Source organism: Cydia pomonella, chromosome 11, assembly GCF_033807575.1.
Source record: "Cydia pomonella isolate Wapato2018A chromosome 11, ilCydPomo1, whole genome shotgun sequence".
Taxonomy (NCBI): domain Eukaryota; kingdom Metazoa; phylum Arthropoda; class Insecta; order Lepidoptera; family Tortricidae; genus Cydia; species Cydia pomonella.
The window spans coordinates 12,480,962-12,491,487 of record NC_084713.1 but is presented as its reverse complement, the minus strand read 5'-3'; positions in this window follow the sequence as shown (position 1 = coordinate 12,491,487).

Sequence of the window (10,526 nt, the reverse complement as noted above, 5' to 3'; positions counted from 1 at the left end):
AAGAGCTCTTAAAAATACAATTGTTAAGTAAGCAATCACAACGAGTAATGTTAAGTAATAAGTAGGTGCCTTAGAAATTTTATTCTTAAAAAGAAAAAGAAATATCCTTTAAAAATACAATGACCGTAAGCGTTTATCGATTGCGTTCCGAAGTACGTGGTCGTGACATGGACAAAGAGCAAGAAATCTGGAACAAAACAGTTTTATCAGAAGCAAATACCTCCTTTGCAAGCTCCGGCAGAGAATATCGGCTGTGTAGAGATGTGCCGCGGGTATATTGCTCTTACTTGAACAATCTGATATTTACAGAAATACTTATTTTCTCTTTCATTTCAAAAGAACATATTTATATACGATAACGACATAATAACAAAATTTGAAATTAAATTTTGCCTTAAGGATGATTTATTTTTAGATCAGATTCAACATTTTTAGTAATTTATATACCAATAAAATAACACTGAGGCTGATTTTGATTAGGTAGGTACAATGACTACACAATTTTTTAGTTTTAAACGTGTTAAGAATTAAGGTAGTGGCGATAAAATTATCGGCGGTGACGGCATGGCAAAAACATGACTAATCTACACTATATGGTGTTTAAAGCTCTGCTCGTGTTTGATTAATGTAGCTATCAGGCCTCACGATATTAAGCTTCATAAGCTTAAAAATTTAAAAAATAAAAAATACTTAGTTACTTCGTTGACTCATTATCACATCAAACTTACAATACTGGCACTTACCTGCAGAGAAAAACACCCGAACATACGAAAACATTATCTTAGAGGTATTAAGCGTAATCTAAGAGCGGGGTAATTATCACTGTAGGCTTAGCATGAGTGCGTGGCGAAAGTATCTTGCGGCGTGAGATAGACTACCCGTCTCTTTCTAATTAATACAGTTAGGAAAAGGAAGTATGAAGTAGCATTGCTCTAGGAAATATCAGCGCTATTACTACATTTGTTGGCGAGTAATGGTGTTATATCTACAAGTAGCTATTCGAAATTACAGATTATTTTCTAGAGAGTGGAAATTTGACCAAGCAAAGCAAATGATACCTCACGGGAAAATAGTATGTCTTCACTAGCAGTGTGGCTGTTCGATTTTATTGAGAACGATGAACGTTCCTTTCAGAAGGTTATAAGACTTTCCTACTTTAGTGATTGAATACTTCACGAAGTATGTAGAAAAGGAGAAAAATGATATTTACGTAAGTATATTTGAATATACTCGTACCTACCTAGTTGAAGTGTAGCTAAATAGCTATAGTAACGAAATGTTTTGATTTGATGACCGAAATTTATAAGGTTTATGCAATTCCTATAAAAAGCGGTGTGCAGATCACGACACTACCTATGTATAGATGTTTAGGTAATTTACAATAAATATAACGTAACGTAACCTTTGCGCGATGAAAAAGGCATCCATTTGAATATTTACTGTATTCTTATTGAACCCATAATATCTTGGTGTTTTACTATGCATTCCGTTGCATTTTGTTAGGTACTGGTTTATCACTACACGGCACAAAACAAGCAAGTCATTAAACGCACTTAGCGATTTAATCGACATGTGCGTGCCCTTCCTGCCATCGCGGCTTCGTTCGGCGCTGCATGCTCCTCGCGCGGCCCATGCAACGCACGAAAGAGACCACGCTGGTAAACTTTTTTATTCCACGTCTGTGGCAAATGAGCATACGGCTCGCCTGATGGTAAGCAGTCACCACAGGCTGTGGTTTTAAAAACTAAAAACAAGGCGCACGATTCTCATCTCCCCCGCTCCCCCAATAGATACGGCATTCGTGCGTCGTGCGTGTGCCGCAATGGGGTTTTGTTTGTCTGCCACGCGCGCTACTCATTCCGTGTGCAGCGAGCCCGTGCACTGCTGTGAAAGTATTTTGGTACAAAGCGTTTTTGTATCTATACACATGCGTAGCTCGACTGTTCACCCTTATGGTATGTTATTGCACAGTCAGTCAATAAAAGAGCTCTGGAACACGACACATACCTACATGTATGGTGCACCTGTTCCCGTTACTGATATGAAAGAGTTTTTAAATTTAAAATTCTGTTTAACCCTCTCGTTGACTAGTAAAGAATTCCAACTGCAAACTGAAGCAACTAGGCGTAAACATATTATGTCTGCCGTATAAATTGTGTAAGATGACTAAGTTGAAAATGTGTGTGACTTTTGTCAAATAAAATAGCGCCTAACTACAAATCTTAGTAGAATTAGACCAAGCTAACTGTATAGCGATAGATAAAAAGGGGTTTAAACATAAATATAAGGTGTGGTATATTTTCTGAGAAATTAAACCCTTGGTCATACATAATATCGTCAGGTGACAAGCAAAACTCACTAATTACCACCACAAGTTTATAGCCATTATGTACCATATTAATACTAATTTCATAATTTTAGGTACAACTTAAAAAAAACATAATAATAATAAATTATATACTAAGATATTAAAATTAAAACTAAAATATAATAGAACTTAAAATAAATTTATAAATAAAAAATGCTCCCCAGGTCACCTTCATGCATACTAATTGAGGTTGATTTATGTTTAATTATTTTTTAGTAATTAGTGAGTTTTGCTTGTAGCCTGACGATATTATGTTTTCTAAATATGGTGCAAATATTAAGATGTCTTAGTCCATTTACATGTCATCAACATGACTTTGTGACAGCTGTGAAACATTGCCATATATGAACGCAATGATAAGGACGACAATAATTTTGTGATAGTTGTCAGTTTTTCACCCCCGTACCACGATATGCCTTGGACTAAGTGTATTAGCGATATCAGCAACGACAATTACGTAGTACAACATTGAATGTGCGGATTACAGAAATAAATAAATAAATAAATGTATTATATGATATTATAACACAAACTGACTAAGTCCCACAGTAAGCTCAATAAGGCTTGTGTTGTGGGTACTTAGACAACGGTATGCATATATAATATATAAATACATAGAATACACCCATGACTCAGGAACAAATATTCGTGCTCATCACACAAATAAATGAAAATTCAACTAAACAGTTAATTTACATAATTATAATTTGAAACACGCAAACAATTGCAAATGGATATTATATTATTATCAGTTTTAATAAATGTCCGCATGCCAGTAACGGGTCACCGGGGTACAGTGTGTTAACATTAACACTGTATATATAATGTATATATTTTTAAGTGCTTGTAAAATTATTGCGCTGCAGATTTAACTCGGTCTAACTATAATGCTTTTGATGCGGATCCTGTGCAAAATAATCTATTTAGTCTAAGATAATCGCGAACCCTAATCGGAAAAACACGCTCGTCATTATACGGGGTTTTTCTTTCACAAGAAAAGAGAAATGGTATCATTATGATTCGGCCAATAATTGATTAGGGGGTAAGTTTCTGTTCGAGACGATAAAGAGCTTATTACTTGTTCACGAAAGAGGCTATGTAAATAAAGACAGTCAACTTTGGCATGTCTTTTTGATGATTCAGATGATGCAAATGTGCGCTCTGCAGGCCGATTTTAACTTACATTTTTACAAGATCAAGTCAGTTTGTTATCATTCATCCGTGCGTCTCGCTCATGCTAATACATTCATAGATAGGTACGAGCAAAATACTCGCGGGAATAATTGCAAAATGACATTCAGATAACAAAAGGTACGTTCCAGACTCAGTTTTTAGTGATTGTAATGCAATGTAGCCAGTTATCTGGAATATTCAAAAAACATCTTTGAGCAGAATTCAAAAATTTCTTAAAACACCGTAGAAACAATGATACCTACAACTATGATTTTAATAACGAAGGCAGTGGTATATTGTGAATAATTCAGTCAATTGTTCGGACGCACTCGGGGGACTGATTCATGCAGTAGGTAAGACAAATAGTCCAGCAAACGAGAAAAAGAACGAGTCATGCGATAGGAAGATCATGTAAGTGATCTTTAGAAAACCTTCAGAATTTTGTAAGTACTAAGCAATTGTCTATTCTAAGGCCTTATAGTATCTACGTTTAATTTAGCTTGGGTACGGTGACAGCTGTCAGCTCCATACAATTTATAACCTGAAGGAGCTCCATGGTACGATGGTACGATTAATTGCTTCGATCAATCTGACGAAAATCGTGACGATCAGTCGCTTAAAATGTGTGCGGTCGAGGGATACATCACTGTTTTCACTGATAAACGGAGCAATTGGTCGTTTCGATCGATGCGCGATCAAGGGATGCAACGCGTGCAGCGCCTGCGTCAAGAATAATACAAAAATCAAATCGTTGATCGCAAAAATCCATACAATGTCGATTCATCGTTACGATATTCATGATTGCACAGATTTTTGTTGCGATTTCTGATATTATCTTCGATTAAGTAAGTCGTCGATATTAACATACCCTATCAATCCGTCGTTTCGATCGGTCTGTAACGTCGAATTGTAAAGATGAATCGTTTCATGTTTGGAGCCCCTTAAATGCAAAATTGTATTACCATACCCAGTTGTTACCGCACCTATGTTAAATAAATAATGTAAAGGCTGCTTGTCTTTATTAGGACCTGCCTCTCTCTCTAATGTATAGGGGAGAGTGGGGCACAATAGATCACTTTTTAGAGTCACTTTTTTTAGGGTTCCGTAGCCAAATGGCAAAAAACGGAACCCTTATAGATTCGTCATGACATGTCCGTCTGTCTGTCCGATTATGTCACCGCCACTTTTTTCCGAAACTATAAGGGCTATACTGTTCAAACTTGGTAAGTAAATGTATTCTATGAACCGCATTAGGATTTTTACACAGAAATAGAAAAAAAAACAATAAATTTTGAGGGCTCCCCATACTTACAACTGAAACTCAAAAAAACTTTTTTCATCAAACCCATACGTGTGGGGTATCTATGGATAGGTCTTTAAAAATGATATTGAGGTTTCTAATATCATTTTTTTCTAAACTGAATAGTTTGCGCGAGAGACACTTCCAAAGTGGTAAAATGTGTCCCCCCCCCCGTAACTTCTAAAATAACAGAATGAAAAAAAAAAAAAAAAAAAATGATATACATTGCCATGCAAACTACCACCGAAAATTGGTTTGAACGAGATCTAGTAAGTAGTTTTTTTTTAATACGTCATAAAATTTAAAAAAAAAATTTTTTCATCAAATCCATACGTGTGGGTTATCTATGGATAGGTCTTCAAAATGATATTTAGGTTCCTAATATCATTTTTTTCTAAACTGAATAGTTTGCGCGAGAGAAACTTCCAAAGTGAAAAAATGTGTCCCCCCCCCCCTGTAACTTCTATAATAACAGAATGAAAAATCTAAAAAATATATATGATATACATTACCATGCAAACTTCCACCGAAAATTGGTTTGAACGAGATCTAGTAAGTAGTTTTTTTTAATACGTCATAAATGGTACGGAATCCTTCATGGGCGAGTCTGACTCGCACTTGGCCGCTTTTTTGGTTGCGTCAGTTGATTTCTTGTACAAGAAAAATTTTGACAATGAAATGGATTTTTAATTTATTAAAAATATTACCAAATAGGTATAAAATATTTTATATCACAAGGATCAATTTTTTTATTAAAATTATGTATAAAACAATTAAAGCTAATGGTGGCTGGTGCTCACCACTGTGACTTTAATTTTCTGAGATGGTATCTAGATTGGCACGTGGAGTTTCGTATAAGTAATAACGTTTTACGTGCCTAAAGAGGTCTGTACTGTAAGTACAAGTAATATATTAGTAAAGTTATTGCAAAAGATCCATTGTAACCCACTGTCCCCAAAGGGTCGCTTTTATCCTGGAACAACTGCTAGACTTATTTATCGAGGTATCTATTTTTAGTATTGATATCACGGAACTTATCATATTGGCCTAGCATAAGCTCATAAAACATAATTACCTATACTGTATATTGAATGTCAAATATATCTAACAACCTATATACATTTTTTTTCTTATTACAAAGGATTACTCCTTTGTAACAAGAAAAAAAAATGTTCATAATACATATCTTTGACGTCGACCGTGGCATATATATGTTACTCTAAACAGTTAAAATGTTTCGACTTGTTTACTCAATGAGATGAAATATAATTCGTCAAGAAAAACCGGCCAGGTGCGTGTCAGATCATGCACAATGGAGAGTTCTCAATGCACGCAAACATATAACAAACACAAAACAATATAAGGGGTTCTAATTTTGCCATTTTAGCCACGGAACCCCAAAAACAGCCAGCCTTGACGTGCTTTATCTCCGACAGAAAGGTGTGCCCTAAGGGCTAGTAAATTATAAACCATGTTTGTTTAATGGAATGTGTCTCGTACTGTGACAATCTGTTTTTTAATGTGAAGTATACGAACAGTGTAAACCTAAAGGTATGTATCCTTCATAATAAAGAAATAAAATTAGTAATTAAAATATGTTTCCGAATTTCCCAATATAATCTAATGCGGTTAAAACGAAGGGCGTATACAAGTTATACGTTTGATTGATGATGACTGTATTTCCTGTTATGCCTAATTTGGAACTTAACCCCTCGTATGCGGCCTGTCGAAATTGGTTTATGGAATGGTGACCTAAATACCGAAATCAGAATAGATTTAAATTATTGTCTAATATGTTTACCTAAAGTCTACTACCTACTAGTAGGTAGTTACTGGTGTTTGGAGCGCATGCTTGATTTTCATCGTCAGTTCCCTGCTTCAAGGGTTTTTATTTTTGATTATTACATCATCCAAAAGACTAATATTGGACAAGAACCTTTCAACACCTGTTCAAGTAGACCGGCAGCTGACATGCCGCAGTCAGCGAATTTTTAAGTTTTTATTACCTTTTTTTACCTTTAGACCTGCTTATTTGTATGTGATTAATTAGAGTTAATTTAAAAAATTGGCATACGCTTCTAGTATAATTTTTTTTATAAATAAATAGATAACGTGTGCTGTAGCACACCATTTGATGTATAGATAGATATATCCATATGTATACCGGGTGTTTCCTGTAACACGAGCAAATAATAAAACCATATATTGTACCCTAAAACGATATAACTTTTGATTAACAACTTTTAAAAATTATGAAATCTTTAGATTTTATCCTTTTCATACAAATTTAATATTAATTTCAATATACGCTGACATCAGTGTGTTTGACGTTGCTTGCCACGCTTTAAACGTAACAAAATTCGCAATACATTGCGTCTTAGAATTAACTTCAATGTGTAATAAAAATTAAAACACAAGTTTTTTTTTAAAGTTGCTGAACAAATGTTGGTGAGTTTGAGGAGTACAGCCTACAGTTTAATTTATTGCTCCTGTTACAGAAAACACCCGGTATAAACGAAAGGTTATTAAATCTATCTATACTAATATGAATTATTACTATATTATTCACAAAAATAATGAGTAAATAGTTTAAGAGCTATAAAACAAAGAAATACTTTTAAAAGAATTCGTGCATTGAAACGTAAATTAGTTTTTTAGAATAATTTGGTGTACCTATAACTAATATTCGATAGACCTACATTTTAGCTTTCAGTAACAGTTATTTTTTTGGAAATCTGATGAAAGTTTTGCAAAAAAAAAACTAAAGCACGTTAACGATTCTATCTACAATGTGCTCAATCAATAGTTAAGCCTGACCTAATCATAGGATAATGGAACGAACGTTGCTTGGAATATAATCTAATTCTATTACCCCTATTTACCATTAACCATGTGAAAAGCGTTTACAGTTGGCCAAAAAACCATATTTCTTAATCATGCCTGTATTTAACTCAAATAATAATTTCCTTTTCTTGTTCCGGTTCTTACTCTATTCCCTCTCGCCCCTTTCAATATGTGTAATATTGGGTAACTACATCGTTTGTTTAGGATTATACGATTATAACTATTCTGAAAAATCTCGCATGTAGGTACTTAATATCGAACGATATAATGGCAGTCAGACCCGACTCTAGTTTTGTCTTTGAATAAAAAAAACTACGGATGCGTGAAAAAGTTTCATTTACCAACGTTCAACATTTCAACGTTCGTTTATCTTTTAATTAGTTTGTAAGTATCAAATTAGGATGTTTAGTTGTTTATAAACTAACTTTTAACAAAGAAAATCGTTTAAAATGAGAGATGAAGATATATTTCGGAGACGCCGTTATACAACGATACACTGCGTGTATTTTTTTTGATGTAACCACAAACTTAAAAGAGGCGTAGGTTTTAGTGGTATAAAATGATTCTAAAAGAAAATATTAATTTACTCTTAAACACGACAGCATAATTAATTTTTGATTTTTTTTCGAGCGATAATGTACCTATTTCGTATATCTTGATCACTTGTTACAGTTGTGACGTCACGTCATTAATGCGTTTTGAGTTAAAACAAAATAGTGATACATTGCTTGCTGAATTATTTTACAATAGAAAAATAAGCTGTCATTTTATGACAGTTGAAAGCGGTGGTGGTGGTGGTGGCCGAGTGGATATGACGACCGACTTTCAATACGGAGGTCGCTGGTTCAAATCCTGGCTCGTACCAATGAGTTTTTCGGAACTTATGTACGAAATATCATTTGACATTTATCACTAGCTTTTCGGTGAAGGAAAACCTGCATACATAACTAAACCAGTAGGGCTAAGATGGTCGGTTCTTTATCATCTGTCACCATGCCTGTCACGTTCTAACAAGTATGTAAGCGCGAAAGTGACGGGCATATTGACAAGTGATAAAAATGGAACCATGCTGTCACCGCAGATGGCTGCAACATAATATATTATAAAAGTAGATAAGATACAGCAATGTGTATTGTAAATGTACATAATTATTAAAACAATACGTCATAGTCACATAACTAATACTTATTTTGTTTTTGTTTGTTTTCTTTAGCTAACACTAGCTAAAATGCCTTTTTTCTCAAGTAAAATAATTCAGGTGTTTTATAGAAGTCAACGAAAGACTTTCAAAAATTCGCAACAGGTTTGCGAGAAAGTTAGTGAAGGAAGGCTTGAGTAAATAATAAATAAAGTTGATCTCGGTTTGCCTGCCTTTGGCCGACAGAGTGCTTGATTCAATTCGCAAGAGAAATCGGAATAGATAGGAATTTCTACAAATATTAACATCACTAGAGGAACTCGGAAAATTGGTTTACGTTGTCAAATATTTTATTGAACAAGCATAAAAGTAAGCAAAGTAGCATTTTGCTTTGAAATACCCAGGAAAGTATGTAAATCTCATAAAGTACCGTACTATCGTGAGACTTAAAATAAGGCTGCATATCGTTAACATTATGCATTATGCATGGAATAATTTCATAATTCTTAGTTCCAGGTTGAGTAAATATCTATGTAAGTAGGTAAAAGGTGGTGGAGAACTGATAAAGACAAGGTAGGTAGAGGATGAGGAAGGATGAGGACGAGTAAAATAGGATTAATAAAAATAATGGAGTGTCTTATCAAGTTAATAAATAATTAAACTACTTTTGTTGGACCTGGTTTTTAAAGACTCTAAGAGCATACGGAAGTTTCCCTTTGTAGAAGTAGAAAACAACAACAAAAAATGAACGAAACTTTTTATTATATAGGATAATGGATTTTAAAATTTAATGGAGTGATTCTTGCTTAATATTCTTTTTCATATGTTGTAGGTACTCAATCTCACATAAGAAAACAATCAAAATAGTTTTATAAATCACTGATTTAATCATAAATAAAATAATAAATTCACTTTAAGTCACTTGTTTAAACTTTCATGATTTTTAACACATTATTGACTTATAGAAATGGTAGTACGGTCAAATTAAGTCAAATTACACTAAAGTCAGGAACTAATTCTAAGGACTAATAAAATCACTACGGATTGTTTTGTATGGGCTAAAAATCGAACTTTATACAATCGTTACTAAATTCACCCCCCCGGAAAGGGGTGAAATCGGCGGAAAATAATGTAATGGTTATAACTAAGAAGAGAAAAAAGGTGTACTCGGTGTAATTTGGCGTACGTTTTACAACACTTATATCTAAATTCGCACGTGTTATTTATGTTAATTTAAGCTACGGAACAGGTAAAAAAAAAACAACATTAAAAAAAAAACTATTTTGGCCATTGCGGGTCGGGGGAAAGTAATGTACTCGGTGCAAATTGAGTAAATAATTAGAAAAAATATCTAAATCCAATGTCAAATTCGCACCAGGGTGCGACACCCGGAAAGTAGTTTTTCATGTTTTACTGTGGTTGTACTTCGGGGGAAATTTTAATACTATTGGAAATTGATGCAATCATATTCATTTGATTTTGTTTACATTCGCACCCCATAAAAAATTGGCATTTTTATACGGAACATGCAGTTTTGTAATCAAGTACCAAAAACGTAGAGCAATAAATACACAGAAGCGACAAGCGCGAGATTAGTGGCAAGAGAAGGAACGCGCGTAGATGCACCGACGAAGCACGGCTCTGGAGGCACGAGTAGTGGCATGTACTGCAAAAATAGTAGGGTTTCTGAGTATGCAGATAGA